This window comes from Ochotona princeps, chromosome 9 (genome assembly GCF_030435755.1).
Source record: "Ochotona princeps isolate mOchPri1 chromosome 9, mOchPri1.hap1, whole genome shotgun sequence".
In the NCBI taxonomy this organism is placed as follows: Eukaryota; Metazoa; Chordata; class Mammalia; order Lagomorpha; family Ochotonidae; genus Ochotona; species Ochotona princeps.
In genome coordinates this window covers 42,272,656-42,286,171 of record NC_080840.1, presented here as the reverse complement: position 1 = coordinate 42,286,171, position 13,516 = coordinate 42,272,656, and the positions used below count along the sequence as shown (strand labels likewise).

The 13,516-nt window shown below is 41.3% G+C and overlaps 1 long non-coding RNA gene across 4 annotated transcripts; it reads right to left on the bottom strand.

The window, feature by feature from the left end:
• Positions 1 to 220: 220 nt before the first annotated feature.
• Positions 221 to 2,276, bottom strand: LOC131481096 (uncharacterized). 4 transcript variants are annotated; one of them, XR_009246034.1, is made up of 3 exons: positions 2,113 to 2,276; positions 1,181 to 1,707; positions 221 to 702 (listed from the first exon to the last, which is right to left on the bottom strand). It is a non-coding gene; the product is annotated as an uncharacterized LOC131481096 (long non-coding RNA). The 4 variants fall into 4 exon arrangements; XR_009246031.1 differs by having other exon boundaries at positions 1,181 to 1,633; XR_009246032.1 differs by lacking the exon at positions 2,113 to 2,276 and having other exon boundaries at positions 1,181 to 1,364; positions 1,513 to 1,972.
• Positions 2,277 to 13,516: the final 11,240 nt, after the last annotated feature.

Below are 13,516 nucleotides of genomic sequence, written 5' to 3'. Positions count from 1 at the left end.
CCCTGATGCCACACTGATCAGTTCATGATCATCTGTGCCAATCTTGGCTACTACACAGATCAGATCTATGTGCTATAGCTTCATTCTAACTCACAACAATAGAGGAGGCTTGCCGGAAAAAATCATATAGTTTTGTGGTCTGCAATGGTGAAAACCTTCCCCCAACAGGACCCTAGGCAATTTGCATCTTTGAAACATAACACAGAGAACCAATTCTTCATGCAGTCCTTCCTGTAATTTTAATTTTACATGAAAAGGAAAAAGAGATTACTGCACTGAAAACTGACATCAACATCTTGAGAACTGTTCAGCAGGAAAATGCAGTGAAAATTCTGTATGATTTAGTCTCTTCTCTGATACTCTCTCCACACTCTGCTTTCTAGAAGGGAATTCATGAGCAGTTTCTTCATCTGTAGGTTTCAGCATTCACTTATCTGCCATATTCACTTCCCATCCAGGGGCAAGGCCAAAGAAAATCTGCCTTGGATCCTTTCGAGTACTGAGCATCTTGAAGAGTTCATCTTTAGTGATATCGGGTAAAATATAGCCATACTTCCTGGCGAGTTCAAGCCTTGCTTCAGGGAATTTGGCAGGATCCAGAACGTAACCACAGTTCTTGGCATCTGTGTGGTAAGGCACGAGTACTTCAGCTGGAAACATCCACTCTGGAATCGGCTGTCCGCACATAAACACCAGAACAGGCTTGCAGAGAATTAAAAAAAAAAAAAAGGCAGATAAGAGATGCAAATATTGACTTTTAAACATAACTAGTAAATAAACAAATGATTATTAAATACTTATTCAAATGTTTATTTTCATCTAAATGAAAGGCAGAACTACAGAAAGAGCAATATTCATCCACCGGTTCACCTCCCCAGTGCACACAAGAGCCAGAGTTAGCCGGGTTGAAGCCAGGAGCACAGAACCCACCCTGGTCCCCTAGTGGGCAGCAGGGGTCCATGCTCGGGGAATCCACCGCTGCATTCCCCATGCACTTTAGCAGGGAGCAGGGTCAAAAACACAGCAGCTGGCACTCGATATGGCAATTAGATATGGCAATTAAATATTTTTAGGAATTTTTAATTTCAGGGTTCTCTTTTGTTTTTCCTGGGGACGCATATTACCAAATTGGTTAGTTCTGGGTCAAATGATCAAAACTATCTTACTATGCTCTGCTTACTGAAAATATGAAATCCACAAAAGATGAACCACTTTACACCACCATAAGGGATGTGTGACGCACTCCTCAGTCACTGCCCTGGGCCAGCGTTTCCAGGACTAAGGACTCTGGGAAGTGCAGTGTGAGGCTGATAAGGTGATGGATTTTCCCTCACATTAAGTTACACTTGCATCTCTTCAGATAGCTGGAGTACACAAGTGAGACAGAGTATTATGTTTTTGATATTCTCTTTTCTAAGTTATTTCCTTTGGAAAGCTTGTAATGGTAGATCCACTTTTTCAGAGCCCTCCAAGAAGCTTTCCCACGCTTCCCTCTAGTGGACAGAAAGTTACCTGCACAGTGATAGAGAAGCAGCAGTAAAACACTTCATTTTCAACTCCTAATTCTTACAAACAGAACACGTCCTTACTGCAGTTGCAAGGGGATCTGATACATTCTTCCCATAAATATAATCTGAGTGCAATGAGATGATATTTCCAATATTGAAAAGAAAGCAATGAGAGCACCTGCCCTCAAGGGAGCATACACTATAGCAAGGAAACAATGAAACAGAAAAGAACACCTGGAAGTCAGTGTCACCTGCTCTTGCACAGTCCAACCAAAGTGCTCTGAGCAGGATAAGGCAGAGTGTGACTGTGGGGTGGGTTAAGGGCTCTTCCACAGAAAGCTGTGAAAGGAGACTCTCTTCCTATACAAGCACCTGAGCAGAGAACCAGAGGGAGGGAGGCGCAAGCTGCTGGGACCTGGGGAGAGAGTCCCTGACAGCACACTGGCTTTTCAAAACCTCACCTGGGGATAATGTGAGCACGGCAGAATGCCTGTTCATAAACACAGCTCACAGCTCACAGCCGAAAACTAAGGGCACAGCGTTGAGTGCATGGCAATCAGGAAACACCTTGCATGGAACACGGAAAGAGCTAAGCCAGACTTACCTCCTCTACCAGCTGGACACCATAATCCCTTTTAAGTGGCTGGATGGTCACACCTCTCCCATTGACAAGCTGTGTTAAGTCAATAGGTTGTGTAGGGTCCACTCGTCCCAAATCTATAAGGTACTGCAGTCTATTGAGACTCAGAGGCTGATACTGGCATCTGAAGCTACAAAATAACAACACGACAGTTAGAAACCTAGTTCCTATAGCCTCTGTAAATCAACTCCAAGTTTTGTCTCTTGTTTTGTTTTGTTTTGTTTTGTTTTGTTTTCCATGATATTTGACAGTTTAGCAAAATAAAACCTTCCTGGCTGTAACATATATAATACGGCTAAACATGGAGTGATGAAACAAAGCCAGGAGTTCCTTTGTCCCACCAGAAACAGGTGGTCTAAACCTTTACTCATTTACACAAATAAGCAGATATCACCTACTTTTTTCCAGCATGTATTGATGAGTTCAAAGTAATAGCAATAATAAATAAGTCATTTCTAAAAACTAGTAACAATGATTCCATTTATTGGGTGACTGCAATGTCCCAGATTATGTCTTAAAAAAAATTAAAGGAAATTCAAAAAGAAAAAGATCCAGGATGGAGAGAGATGGGGTTGTGGCTAGAAACTAGCTTCTTACTGCTAAATACAAAAGCTACAGGAACAGATCTTCTAGAATAAAACATCTTAGTGGTTTGTGGTTAAGCAAAAATTCTTTAAATACACACGGCTTAAACTACTAAAGAGGAATCAGGGCCTGGTGTGATAACCGAGTGGCTAAAACCCTTAAGGGTGCATGCCAGGATACCATATGGGTGCTGGTTCTAATCCCAGCTGCTCTAGTTCTCATCCAGCTCCCTGCCTGTGGCCTGGGAAATCCATAGAGGATGACTCAAATCACTGGCACCTGAGCCATGTGGGAGACCTGGAAGAAACTCCTGACTCCTGGCTTCGTATCAGCTCAGCCTGTGCTGCGGCCACTTGGGTAGTGAAGAAACGAATGGAAGATCTTTCAGTCTCTCCTTCTCTATAAACCTGACTTTCCAATGAAAATTTTAAAATCTTTTTAAAAAATTAATCAACTTGACTTCATAAAACCTAAAAGTTTTTGTTCTTCAAAAGATATTTAAGAAAATGTCCAGCCACTTACTGGGAGAAAAGGGTTTCAGAACAGGTGCACTGGTGTCTAGAATATGGACATGATTCTTACAACTCAATTAACAGACAATCCAATCAAAACACAGGACAAAAAGTTTGATCAGAAATATAAAATAATGATTTTGGCTGGTCCTCAGAAAATTAAAACTTCACCTTCCACATGACACAGTAGTTTAGAAATGTAAGCACATGTCCACATGAAAATCTATACAGAATGTTGATAGCAAGCTTCTTTGCAATAGCCCAGTCTGGAAACAATCAATATTCTTTCAATTGGTTGAATAAACAACTTTAAGTATATGCAGAGGATACTATTTGACTTGAAAGAAATTAATTGATCTATCAGCATAATTGACCCTGAAAATAATGATGCTGAGCAGTAGGAGTGCTGGAAGATACAAATTTACTGTGACAAAGTAATCAGTGGTTCCACGGGAGTATAGCATAGCAGGGAAGACACAGGATAGAATGCAAATAAAGCAAAAAATATGTGCGTATGTGACAGAGATACGTGGCCCATTGTTTGAACTGTGATGACAAAATCATCAAACTATATACACTAAATATGTAAAGTTTAGTGTATGTCAGTTACATTGCACAAAACTGTTGAAAGCAAAGGAGATTTTGAAGCTCATAAAAGTTATAATTTGCTAAACATGTTTTTTCAAAAAAACATCGAGTTTTAAATCTGCTCAAGGTGGTATGTTATGCATTGTTCATACCTTTTACTAGTACTGCATTCTATGAATATAACACACTGTATTGATCTATTCTCCCATTGATGAGTCTCCAGGTCAATTCCAGTTTTGTATTTCACAAAGGGCACTGGTACTAATACCCTGACATGGAAACATCATGGTGTTCCAAACAACCTGTATCAGAGTCCTGTTCTAGTCCTAACTGCTCCATTACCAACCCAATTTCCTTCTAATATATCAGGGAAGGTGGTGAAAGCTTAGTGAAAGACTTGGATCCCTGGATCATGGTTTCTCTCCCTTGCACTAGGCCTTTCAATAAAATAAATGAATCTTTAAAAATATTCCCATGCCCAACACAACATATATAGGTGTTTCTCTGGAGAAACACATCAGATAGCAGAGATTTGTTATGAGGAATTAACTGGCGTAGTTACCAAATCCGAGATAGGCCACCATCTGCCATTTATGCTGCAGACACAAGACAACTGATGTAATTCCAGTCTAACACCAGAAGTGTCAAACCCAGTCCAAAGGAGAAAAATAAGGCTCAGCTCAGACAAGCGGGAGGAAGGGAAAAGAGTGAATTCTGCCTTACTCTACTATTTGTTCTTCCACAGATTGATGCCCAACCACTTTCACGATAGCAATGTATTTTACTAATTCCACTGACTCAAAGTCTAATCTGATCCAGAAACAGCCTCACACACACAAAGAAATAATGTTTAATCTGGAAATTCTATGATCCATGAGACTGACCACTAAGATTAATTATCATAGCAAAATTTCCAAAACCTGAGTTGTTTGGTCTTTGCTATGTATATTACTAGCTTCACCAGAAATTCCCAAAATGGGTTAGATAACCCCAAAAGAGTTTTTCAATTTTAATCTCTCATCAGCACTGTGTAGACACAAGGAAGACCTGAGCTGGACTAAATGGTATCATTCTCTGTGCATCGGCATATGCAAAAACTGGGGCTAGAGAACATGCCTGACTGGATTAGGCCACAGTTCCTACCCACAAATGTTACAACAAGGGGTTGGAAATATCTCAGGGCAGGCCACGGCACCCACCAGAACATAAGGGAACTAGATATGGGAGCAAATTATATAGGGATGTGTGGGCTTGCATCTATGGGACTTTAACATATGACACTTTACTATAAAAGCTGGGGCTGGTGTACCCAACTTCATTTTCACAATATTCCATCGTGGTAGGCATTCACACCTTAACATCAACATGTGCCTCAACTTAGAAAAGGAAGAGTGTGGGATATTACAACCATAGGCAGGTATCACAACAATGCACCTTCACCCACCACATATTATGAGATACAAAACACACTATCACATCCCCACAAGATTTTCGTAGGCAGATCTTGAGCAAAAATATCCTCAACAGGTGGAAGCCTCGTTGTGTCATAAGTGGATGCTGGGCAATGGCTGTGCCAACTCACAAGAAGGCCCATTCAGGACTTGGGGTGGCAGTGGAATATAGCAGGGCAAACCTAAGCACAATCAAGAAGCCAATGGGTTGGTCATCAGTGCCAAGAAAGACATTAGTTTCTGTACAGGCTCACAGAGAAAAGAGGGGACAAGGCCATCAAGGCATGGACCTTGCTATCTTCAACTTACCGACTTCATCTTCTTATTATTCCATAATGGAATGCATTCAAACCTTAACATCGACAGGTGCCTCAACTTCCAGAAAAGACCTTGGCAAGGCAGCACATATAGGGTGTGGAATATTACAACCAAACATACCCATCACAATGATACAAATTCCCCCACAAGATATTATGACATAAAATACACAGTACCTGAACTCCCACCTGGGTCTTCTCAGGTGGCTCCTGGGCTAAATTCCAGGAATGAGTGCAAGCCATGTTTGATTGTGATCTGGGACTGTGGCCACTATCCAAGGAAGTGACCCTAAGGAGGAGCCAGCAACTTGGAGCATAGCCAGCAAGCCAATGGGTTGGTCACCAGTGCCAGGCAGGACACGGTTGCCATCCAGGCTCACAGAGGAGGAACGGAGTGAGGCATTCCAGGCGTGGACCTCGCTATCTTCATCTTCCCAATTTCATCTTCTCAATACTCCATCATGGTAGGCATTCACACCTTAACATCAACAGGTGCCTCAACTTCCAGAAAGGGTTTTTTTTGTTTTTTGTTATTTTTAAAGATTTATTCATTTTATTACAGCCAGATACACAGAGAGGAGGAGAGACAGAGAGGAAGATCCTCCGTCCGATGATTCACTCCCCAAGCGAGCCGCAACGGTCCGATGCGCGCCAATCCGAAGCCGGGAACCCGGAACCCCTTCCGGGTCTCCCACACAGGTGCAGTGTCCCAATGCATTGGGCTGTCCTCAACTGCCCTCCCAGGCCACAAGCAGGGAGCTGGATGGGAAGTAGAGCTGCCGGGACTAGAACCGGCGCCCATATGGGATCCCGGGGCTTTCGAGGTGAGGACCTCAGCCGCTAGGCCACGCCGCCGGGCCCCAGAAAGGGTTTTGTGGTGGCAGTACACATCAGGTGTGGAATATCACCACAAAACGTACCCATTACAATGATGCAACTTCCCCCAGGACATGTTATGAAATACCATACACAATATCCCAACTTCCACTGGATCTTCTTAGGTGATCCCTTGTCAAAACTCCTTCAACATCTGCAACGCTTCTTCAATCATTAAGTGCAGGGTTACGAGTGGCTATGGCTACCCTCCAACGAAGCCCTCTAAAGAGGAGCATGCAACCTGGTACAGAACCAATAAACCGATGGGTCACCCATGGCATGCACAACATTCCTTGCCTTACAGGCTCACAGTGGAGAAAGAGGCAAGGTCCTCAATCTGTAGACCTTGTTACATTTATCTTCCCAGCTTCATCTTCTCAATACACCACGACAGTAGGCATTCACAGCATAACATGAAAGGGACCTCACCTTCCAGAAAGGGTCTTTTTTTGGAAAAGTACACATAGTATATGTTTATTACTACCAAAAACAGACATCTCAAAAATAGAAGTTCCCCTATAACATATTATGAATACAATATGAAACACTGTTACATTGTGTGATTCCTTTCTATATTTGTTCACTAATGTTTCAGTATGTGCAAGCTGTGTTCCATAACTAAGTGCAGTGTTTTCAGTGTCTTTAGCTACTTCCCTAGTTATCTCAACTACATACTGGGATGCAACTCAATGCACATACTACAGGTTCATAGGTGGTCCTGGGGCACAGCTTTCTGGCCTTCATTGTGCCAGTATCCACCAAGCATGTTTTATTCCTCTGGTTCCAGTAAATTTTGTTTCTATCTGTATTGCTCTTTTAAAGGATATAACCGATTTAAAATGGATAGTCCCAAGTTATTATTCCATTGCTTAAATAATGTAGCAACATATATTGTTAAACATTGGCTATTTTATTAAACCAGGTATTGGCAACTCACAACAGATGTGGTATTATGCTACAGTTAAAAGGATGGGTACAGAGACATATTCATTAGTTGGGATTTAACTTCATGGACAGGATTCCATCTGCCTGTAATCCAGTGTGGGATATGCAAAATCCAAGAATAACGTTTTACACTAACTTTGTCCTCACCAGCACAACATTCAAATATTAGAATTCTTGAGTAGCTTTTGAGCACTAGTTCTTTTTTTTAACATATATTTTTATTGCATTTCCTTTTTTTAAAAAAACTAATTATATTGCATTATGTGATACATTTTTTTATGCACTGGGATCCCCCCCGCCCCTCTCAAAACCCTCCCCCCACGGTGGATTGCTCCACCTTGTTGCATTTCCATAGTTCAAATTCAGTTGACATTCTTTCATTGGAGGTATTTACCAATCATAAAGTCCAGCATCTTATTGTCCTGGTAAGTTCAATGGTTTCTTGGTGAGACCATCTCTGGTCTGAAGGTAGAGCCGGCAGAGTATCATTCCAATCAATTAAAAGTCCCAACATAATATTTCCAACCATTTACAACATTATGGCATTAATTGACATGGTATTGATTAACCAATATGTTAATAGGAAAATGCAGGTTCTCAACCATAACCTGTGACTTCTTCATAGACATGTCAATTTTGGTTTACATTCAACCATGATCTATACACCTTAAAATGGCTTAGATTGCTATTCAGCTGTCTCATGCCTATTTTAATTTTAGTCTTTAGCAGTTTATAGCATTGAAGCATGATTTTGCTGAACCTGGCTGGTTTTTGGGTGGTCTAACTCTATAATTCTAACAGGATATATGTCAACAGTTTAGGTGAGCATGTTTAGGAGGGGTGTGCAGAGAAATCTTCCATACCCCAGTGAGGAGTAACTAATCTTTGTGTCCCACCCAGTGAGGTATAAGTGCATCCCTGCTGACCGTTTCCTGTCTCGTTCTAAGCTTTCCTTGTTGTTCTCTATTCTCATTTTGTTTGTTTGTTTGTTTTGAGGGGTTTCTGAAGCGCTCCTGATGGATATTGCGAGAGGGGGTGGGGACCCAAAGTTGGAAGCAGGCAAGGACCAGAGAAAGCTCCTCTCCCTAATCGCGAAGGGAGTTTACTGTTCTGTTTTTGCAGACCGTTGAGCACTAGTTCTAACCTGGAGGACAGAAATCCCTCACTTCTGAGATATGGATGGCATTTTAATTTGTTTCTGCCTCTCAGTAGGGGTGCTTTGTCTGCTTCTTGCTGAGTTAGCTTTTCTCTCTCCAGCATCTCTTGGTTATAACCCTGCTCTAGCAGCTGCATCAATAGCTGCCTCAGCTATGTGTGACTAGGGCTAGATCTTCCAAGAGTCCCAACCAATGGCCTTTGGTCATATTGCTAAAGAGAAAAATATGAGGAGCAATCACTATGCACAAAATGTAATGGTACCAGGCCCGGCGGCGTGGCCTAATGGCTAAAGTCTTCACCTTGAACGCCCCGGGATCCCATATGGGCGCTGGTTCTAATCCCAGCGGCCCCTCTTCCCATCCAGCTCCCTGCTTGTGGCCTGGGAAAGCAGTCGAGGACGGCCCAATGCATTGGGACCCTGCACCTGTGTGGGAGACCTGGAGGAGGTTCCTGGTTCCCGGCTTTGGACCTGGGGAGTGAATCATCGGACGGAAGATCTTCCTCTCTGTCTCTCCTCCTCTCTGTATATCTGACTTTGTAATAAAAATAAATAAATCTTTAAAAAAAATACAATGGTACCACAGAAGATATCCTCCTTTGTATCCATTTGGTAGACAAAAAGAGATTCAAACATCCACATATAACCACATATCAACACAGACCTGTATCCACCAACAGCCACATCCACTGTAGCTGTGCCTAGCCATCCCCTCAGTCCTGATATAAGTCTGAAATACAGCAGTGGGCCAAAGCCAAGCATGGAATAGTAGTTGTGGGCAGGTAACCAAGCAGGTGTGATTGGCTACATAATAGTGGTTGAATACAGGCACACAAACAAGGGGGCAAAAGCCTAAACACTTTAAGTTCATTTTCATAAGAGTTTGGCAAGGTAGTAGGATATAAAATCAATTAACATAAATTGATACACACAAACAACTCAGTCATTGAGAAAGAACTCATAAGTTCAATCCTATTCAAAGCATTAGAAAAGAACCTTAAATACCTTAGAGAAAAAACTAACCAAAGATGAGAAAGATCTCCACAATGAAAAAATACAAGCATTAAAGAGACATATAAGACATTAGAAGATGCAGAAATCTCCTATTTTAAGGGATCCATAGAAAAACATCATCAAAAGACACAAAGACCCTGAATAGCCAACAACATGTTAAACACTAAAACAAACCTGTAGGAATCACAATTCCAAATTTCAAGACTTACTAGAAGGCAGTGGTAATCAAAAGATTCTGGGATTGGTACAAAAAAGAGAACAATGGAACAAAATAGAAACCCTAGAAATGAGCCCACAGATCTACAGCCAACTAACCTTCAACAACTGAAAACAACACACAGAGAAAGTACAGTCTCTTCAATAAATGTTGCTGGGAAAAATGGATATCTGTTTGTAGAAGAAAAAAGCATGACCCCTACCTTTCACTTTATGTAAAAATCAGATCTAAACCTACACCAAGACACCATCAAACTACTAGAGGAAAACACCCTATAAAGAAAGAGGCATAAGCAAGACTTCACAGAACAGGCATCATAAGCATAGGCAGCTTAAGACAAAATAAACAATAGGATCACATCAAACTAAGAAGCTTCTGTACAGTAAAGGAAATGATCAGTAGGGTGAAGAGGCAACCAATACAATGGGAGAAAATCTTCACTCTACACAGCAGATAGGGGACTAATAACTAAGATCTAAAAAGAGACACAAAAACTGAACATTTTTCTCATTGTTAATAAAACCAACATGCAGAGTACAATATATGTACACATATATAAGCAAATATATAAAATCACACATTCATATATTAAGTAAACACATATGTATTAATACACATGAATTGTACAAGGGACACTAGCACAGTAGGAAGTTAAGGTACTATGCAGTATGCATCTCCATCTCCAAATAAAAGCAGGACTCCCAATCAAACTTTAGTTTTGTTTTTTTCATGTTACAGCTCCATAGGCTCAGGGATTTCCACTTCCACCCTCCCTATTCACTCTCATGCCCCCTGTTCTCCTCCATATTATTACAACAGTATAGTCCTTCAGCAACAGTCACCTGCAAAACTTTTAAGCACATGTCTAAAATACAATGCTAGGTTTTCTACCTTTGCCTGTACTTAACTGTGTCATGATACATTTAAATGTCAGAAAGTTAAACTTGCAAGTTGTACTATGGGACTATACTATTGTGAAAACACAAGAAAATAGTGGAAGAGGAAAATGCGGAAGATGAAGGGAAGGAGGATGAACTAAATCATTATAGCCACAAAAATGTATTGCAGAAAAAACTTCAATATTTCAGAAAATTGTGATCCATAAAACACAGAAAACTAGTACACTCTGACATAATCTCTGGTTAAATTACATTTTTTGTATTCTAAACAGACATAAATATAATAAGTATATTATAAATTATATAACTATAAGCAAATCCTCACTAGCTAGTAAGCCCAGCAAAAACATTTATTAGCAGATTTTGTTTTACAGATGTCTTTATTTTATGAAAATTTATATAAGTGAATTAAAATGAAAAAGATCAATTTAATACTTTTCATTTATGTGAATGTTTAAAATCTGTAAGTCAGTTAAAATACAGCTCCTAAGGGATTTTTAATATGTAGACCCCAGAAAACATGGTATCAATAAAACACATATATAGGAAATACACAACACAAGAGAAAACAAACAGTTCTGTAATAGCATTTTTTAAAATTACTTTCATATTTTACTAAAATTAATCAATCTGAACTATTTCTTGCTCTTTAGTCACTTGACTTCACCACACTATTCAGTGAGAACCTAATAAGCAGTTTTATACTGTCATATCTAAACATCTCAGCTGGAATCAATCAGCAAGAGAGAAACCAGAGCTTCACCACTCACACTAGAAAAAAAACTCTACTACCTATAAAAAAATTGAACATTTTTAATGTAAAGAACTACATCTTAATTTCATATTCTTTCACTAGCACTCTATTAGAAAGGTGCTTTTATAGGATTATTATAATTCTTATTTCCACTATCACTTCTGTAGGAAATTAGAACTGGCTCTAAGAGATCCAGGGGACCTCATTCTGTGAAAGTTAATGCATACATACGCCATACAATTTGGTTTTCAGTCACAGCACCGTAACTATAGGCTGCCCTAATTAACCGGAATAGGGCTCAAATTTACCAAAATTTAATTCTCGCTCAGAATACTCATCCAAACAAAAATTCTCTTTGTGAAAGGGCCTGTGATGAAATTCTTAGAATGTTCTCTCACAGCAACAGTACTGGAAGAAATGACCTAAGGGAGGTATGAATGACAGCAGGATTCCTAGCATGCACCCAGTCTTGGGAACCCCTGACTGCAAAAAGCACCATTTCCTTGGAGCAACACAGTGTTTTTAGACAGCTACTGTCACACTGAGGGCAGAAAGGACAGAATCTAAGTGCACTCTGAGCAGCTTCTACGATGCCCCTGAGACCCCAGCCGCAGGCAGGGCACCAGTCTGGTGGACACCAGCAGTGTCCATCCAGCTGCAGTGGGAGAACTACACCACCTGGACCACACACCTACTTTTGGCTGGCTTTCCATGTTGTTACCAGCCAAAACAAGGCCTTGCAGCTCGCCACAACCAATTCACCAGAGATGAGAGTTGAAGTTAAAAAGCCAACATTTTGGGAGGAGGAATCTTTGATCCCAAAAATGGCATTTGCTACAAGCACTGGATTTTCTTTTTTAAAAGCCCATTTCTTTTCCCCACCTCTTATTTCTGGTGAGTTGACTGTCTAGGGGTGAGCAGCTGAGATCTAACTTTGATCTGTAACGCTCAGGCACTCTGACACGCCTAGCAGAAATTCCAATTGCTGCCTTAACTGCTAGGTCAGATGTCTGCTGCTGCTGCTGCTAGTGAAGTTTAAACAGCTTTACTGAATTCTCTTCTTTGCACTCAAAGAGAAATCCTATCATCTGAAATATTCTCTCAATTATTCTATCCATTATTTTCCCTACTTCAGGAAGAGAAGAATCATTTGATTCAAAAAGTTAAAAACACAAGAAGGCTCCTTGGAGGATGTAGGGCTTCAGGGAGCCCTCTGGGAACCTTTCCATTTGGTTGGGAAGCAGCGGAGGGCACCTAGGACCCCTCAATCTCAGCTGCCCTACTTGCTGCTTGCCGAAGTAAACTGACGCAATGAGTGGTGGCCCCAGGGAACACCAGAGACTACATCACAGGAAAGCTCACAAGAGAGGTTTGAAGCGCATTACGTTCATAATAAGCACTAGAACTAGCGTTCTCCTCTAATATTACAAAGAAATAACTTCAAACGCCAACATAAAGTATATGAGTGCCTGGACATGAGCGCGTCCATTATCACCTTCAATAAATCATCATCCACTTGGCATTTTTGAGTTCATAAATTCTCATTTAAAATTCCCACAAGAATGACAGCCGCAGTACAATTCAGATCCTAAACAACTCATTTGAGTCCCCAGGTCTCCCTCAGTCCTTGGGATCCTGTGAACATGGGTTTGTATTCACCAGCTCCTTCCCCTGACACCAGTCCCCCTCCAGGCTAAGTCCTTTAAGTTTCTCAGTGAATTCCCAACTTCCCAGGACCGGGGCTTTCTGGCTTGGAGTCGCTCTCCTGTCCCCTCTGGAATCACCCCACGGAGCAAGACAGCAATAAATGCACTGAATAAAACCGCATTTTACTCAGTGGAGCCACCTCGTCCAGTCAACACCCGTCCATCTGTAAAGTCTCCTTCAGTCCCGGAACGTGGCGATACTCGGGGACAAGTCGGGGTTTTCCTCGCCAGCCGTGGAAAGAAGGGGAGCACACCCCCCACCTCCGACAGGTGTGGCCCTACGTTAACACAGCAGCAGCTCCTCCCGCGCTCCCAGCCTACGAGGAAGGAGCAGGCTGTGGCCGCGGC